Source organism: Nicotiana tabacum, chromosome 4, assembly GCF_000715075.1.
Source record: "Nicotiana tabacum cultivar K326 chromosome 4, ASM71507v2, whole genome shotgun sequence".
Classification (NCBI taxonomy): Eukaryota; Viridiplantae; Streptophyta; class Magnoliopsida; order Solanales; family Solanaceae; genus Nicotiana; species Nicotiana tabacum.
In genome coordinates, this window is record NC_134083.1 from 149,910,169 (window position 1) to 149,915,354 (window position 5,186).

Here is a 5,186-nt window from a genome sequence, read left to right on the forward strand (position 1 = left end):
TTTCTTCAAATTTCGTCACTTATGATATGGTGCAATCTATGCGTGTTGTTGCGTATTGCTATTTTTGTTGATTAGACGGTTTTGATTCTCCTGGAATTCTTCAGAATAGACACTTTGCATGACGACGAATTAAAGCCGGGTTATACTTGATGTAATTACTGGCTCTATTTTGCCAAGGCATTTTTTTTTATTTTATATATATATAATGGTAGGGTGCATGTAGCAGGATATGTTTGAGAATACAATTCATCTTTTAATAATTGGCAGAATAGCCTAGCAGGCCCTTATACTTGTAGCGGTTTATCATCCCAGTTCATATACATCGTAAAATTTCATCTAGACGTTTACAGTTGTTAAAACACACTATTCTAAACCCCTTTGCCCCGCGTGTTGCTCAATCACGTTAATATTAATATCCGCATCATATAGAATATGCCACATCATTTTCTATTTTTTAATTAATAAGAAGGCACCATTTTCACCTTCTTCACCCTCCAATACCACTATAATAAGTTGAGTCACCTTCCCATTAAAACTTGACCACCGAGCAACCACAAGAGATACTAGCAGATTTGTAAATATCCACCACAATTTTTCTAGGGACCGAAAGTGGAAGAGGAAATAATTGAAGTTGCAGCCACTTCAAAACCCAATAATTTTCACAAACCAAAATTGATTTATGCACCCTACACGCCATTCAGGTTCGGGCAACCCGTGAATTTTTTCCTCGTTTGTGCTCTTCATATCCGCACTCTTTTTGGTGTTCTTGCCCGATTTGACTTGAACTGCTAAGATTTTTTTTTATTTTAATTACAGCAAGGTGATGCGGAAGAAAATATTGTGGTGGTCATCGGTGGTCTCCATCGCCGGTGATGGTTCAAACTTTTCCATTGTGTTTATTGCAATTGATGGTTCGAAGGTTTCAACGATGAGTTTTCGACAGGTTCCGATGAAATTCCTATCCTTCTTGATGATTTTTTGGACAAAGTTCCTATCCTAACGATTTTGCATAATGAAATTCTGATGATTTTCTATCTTTAATTATGATGAAAAGAAGAAGCTATGGCAATGGCAGCAACAGAGAACTGGGTTCTTTGCTGGTCTTTTGTTTTTTTGTGTTTTTCTTTCTTTTCTTTTTTTTAAATCTTTTTTCTCCTATTTAAGTCATTTTCTGTTTAATCTTTGTATTCACGCTTTTTTTTTTAGTGCGTGTACCAAACATTTTATCCACCTCAGCCTTATCTATGCCACATAAGCTAGGTCAACGATAGATGAGTTTAAAATAGTATGTTTTAACAACTATAAGTCTCTAGATGAAACTTTACGGAGCACGGGGACGGGAGGACAAACTGAAACAAATACAAGAATTTACTGACCTATTCTGCCTTTAACAATGTATTTACTACAACAAAAACACAGCCTAGAAATACACTACTAGAAATTAGGCAAAAACCGACCAAGGTCGACCGACCAACTTTGGTCGGTAAAAAAACCGACCAAAAAACCGACCAAAGTTGGTCGGTTTTTAAAAAAATTTTTTTTTTTTTTTTCCTAAACCGACCAACTTTGGTCGGTTTTCTTTGGCGCAAAAATGCGGGAAACTATTTTTGAGTCCCGCGAAATTTATGTTTCAAGAAACCGACCAACTTTGGTCGGTTTTTCAATTAATATAAATAAAAATTAATATTAAAAAAACCGACCAAAATTGGTCGGTTAATTCGGCGGGTCATTTAAAAAAACCGACCAACTTTGGTCGGTAATTTTACTTTTTAATAAAACCGACCAACTTTGGTCGGTTATTTTCGTGCGAAAATACGATTAAAGAGTATAAATCAAATAAAAGACAGTCTTAAAACAAAATGTACAAATGGTCTAGTGGTAGAATAGTATTCTGCCACAGTACAGACCCCGGTTCGATTCCCAGATGGTGAATTTTTTTTTACATAATTAAAATACCGACCAACTTTGGTCGGAAAAAACCGACTAACTTTGGTCGGTTTTTTTTGCAATGTTTTTTTTTTGAATTTAATTTCCGACCAACTTTGGTCGGTATTCCTTTCCGACCACAAAAATACCGTCCACACGTAAATGGTCGCGTTTTGGTCGATTTTTTGTAATTACCGACCAACGTTGGTCGGTTTTTTTGGTCGGTTTTTACCAAATTTCTAGTAGTGATATAGAGAGAAACAAGAATGAACATATGTAAATATTTTCTTCTATCAACCTTTTTTATCCTTCTCTGATTCTTCCTCCCCTTTTTCCTCATGACTCTGTTCGATATCTTCTTCTTCCCCTTCTTTTCATAGTTTAATGCACCCTCCATCCTAGCTAGAAAAGAACACCAACAAAAAACAATCAGTGCTAGAGATAAAAATAAAATAAAGATAAATAATTAGATATAGAGAAATACATATGTTAACTTCACAATGTTACCTCAAAATTTCTTCTTCTCCTTTTCATAGTTGCTAGTGACACGATGATATTCTGATGGTAATAACTCGCTTAATACCTTCCCAAGTTCTCTTTCACAACAGTTGACAAGTTGAAACCTAAATATATAGTCAAGATAAACAGAATAAAACAAGTATATTAGAATATCTTTGATTTGCCCTATTATAAAAAATGGGAGAGCAGTATTCATAACGTTTGTAGATTTGTTGTATTTTGTCCCTTACCTGGAGATTGATGAATCCTCTTTTTCTCGTGTGCACTTTAAGTCCATGAAACTGAAATGAAGCTCATGCATCAGACTCGGAAAATAATGACTAACAAAATAAAAATATGGGCTAATTAATAAGATGAAACTAAATAAATTCTTTTGGCCCAATTAATTTTTATTGACAAACCATTTAAAGCTCGTTTAGATTGAAAGTAGAATATGCAATAAGTTAACAAATCAAAAGAGACAAGTAAATTGAAACATGCAGATCCAGTTATAAATTTCATTTACCTCATTCATATGACGCATCGTTTCACTGTCAACTGGAATATAATTATAATGTCCGGCACACATCATGATAGTGTTGATGGTAAATGGACCAGCACCATTTATTTTCAGCTTAGACCAACTTGGTTCGGCACCAATGTGGTCTTTTTCAAACTTACTGAGCTTAATTTCCCCATCAACAATTTGTTTTGCCAACATAACCAAGTCCCTTGCTCTATATCCAAAGTTGCCTATACCTTTTAGCTCTTTCTCACTAAAACTTGCTAATTCTTCTGCATTCGGAAAGTCTCCATAAGCTGAAATATATGCTCTCTTTCTTTTGGACTTGAACTTTTTATATTGTACATCACAAAGAGCCTTTGCGAGATCCAATGATGTCTTCCACCTAAGAAAAGTTGGCAATTAAAATCAACTACTCTGATAATCTTACAAGCACATCCATGTTCAACTCAAGATGATCAACTATTTCTACATTTTGTTGCATCTATGAACTTACGGGCAAAAGCGAAGAAGAAGAGATTTGGCAATATCTTCAAATAAGGTTGGCGATCGAAACAATCTACCAAATCCTTTGGCCTCAGCTTCTGGATGAAGCTTATGGAAATCTCTCACATCTTCTTCATCCTTGTCAGATAGTCTCAGCATTCTCTTAACTTGTGACTACATAGAAGAAGTACAATATATTTCAAGTCAATTTCTTTCTAGTTTTGTTGTACATTGGTTTTTGTACTTTTTGTTTAGGAGAGAATCAAGAACCGAACCTGGATGGCTAGCTCATCCTTAAGCGAAAGAATACTTGCACCGTAAACTTTAACGGCGAGATGATCCTTTCCTGGAGGCTGTGAAATGGAAGTCATAACAGATGTGGAATCTGCTAATCGCAGAGGACGAGAAAAGCTTTTAAAAGATGGCTCCCAACAGTTGGGAGCCATCATGAAAAAGCCGTGGTTACACACGGCCTTTTCTATAATGAACGTCGGGAATTTCTCTAGGTGGATAATGCAATTATAAGATGGTAGTGTCTCCATTTGTTCCTTTGCTGCACTAAAAAGTGTGATTCTAGTTAAAAGAATAAATATATCATGCTATTCCCAGTCTGATTCTAAAATAAGAAAAAGGGAGCTGGGATACAAGAACAATGGCATAATGATCCAAACTAGGCAGCATCCAAATCTATTTGTCAGTTCCATCTTGGTTTTAGTTTTTTAAAGTTGCAGATACAAGTATATATTAGGAAGGGGATCCAAATCTATTTAAAGTTGCAGATACAAGTTTTTTAAAGTTGTCTCCGTGTGACCTATAGGTCACGGGTTCAAGTCGTGAAGGCAACCACTAATACTTATATTAGGGTAGGTTGTCTACATGTATATCACACTCTTTAGGGTGCGGCCTTCCCTTAACCCTGCGTGAACGCGGGATACCTTGTGCACCGGGCTGATACAAGTATATATATATATTAATGCTAAGCTATTTTTAGAGCATAATCAGTCTATAGTTGTAAGTCTAATTCAACCAATTCAGTTCATCCTTTCAATATTACTCATAAGAGTCACCCTCTCTAATTCCCGTCTAAGAGCCACCAACAGAATAATTTCCTCAAAACGGAAAAATATACTCCTTAGAATTCAGTATTATAATCCAACCTTAGCTACAGTCCAAACATTTTGTAACGTTTTAACAAAGTAATTCACAAAACAAAAGCAAAAAAGAAAATGACAAAATAATTCTATTCAAAACCTAAATACCAAGACATGAAAGTAAGGGAAGAACAAGAAAGGAGTCACCTTGAAATTTGATAATTAAGGCTCACTGATCTACCTTTCTTCTACGATTTGATATACAACAATGTAACTTTCAAAGCTTGTCTTGGAAACTTCAAAAAACTAGTAATTAAACTGCATATATCTTAGTCTTCTCATTAATTACTAAAGTTAGTTTCTTTTTTCAAGACATGTATCGTCCACATTTTATCTTCTTGTTCTCGTTTTTCAACATTGAGTGACTTTTCATATTTCTAAATATATTTCTTGATTTATAAATATAGCTATTCCAAAAGGATTCAACCTGGATATCATTAAGAAATTAAATACGCTTGGCATGCAAAAATATTGCATAACACATGTTCCTTGACTTGCACGAAACGTCTTTTGTTGTTTCAGTTGCTGCTTCAACAATTGGTAAAAGTGTGTAACTTATTGGAGTTTCATAATGATTCTTTGTGGTATTAGATTACAAATTA

At 34.8% G+C, this 5,186-nt stretch overlaps 1 long non-coding RNA gene across 1 annotated transcript; it reads left to right on the forward strand.

Moving 5' to 3' along the window:
• Nucleotides 1–264: 264 nt before the first annotated feature.
• LOC107772899 (uncharacterized) lies at nt 265–1,226 on the forward strand. The gene is made up of 2 exons (XR_001645180.2): nt 265–701; nt 817–1,226. It is a non-coding gene; the product is annotated as an uncharacterized LOC107772899 (long non-coding RNA).
• The last annotated feature ends 3,960 nt before the right edge of the window (nt 1,227–5,186 follow it).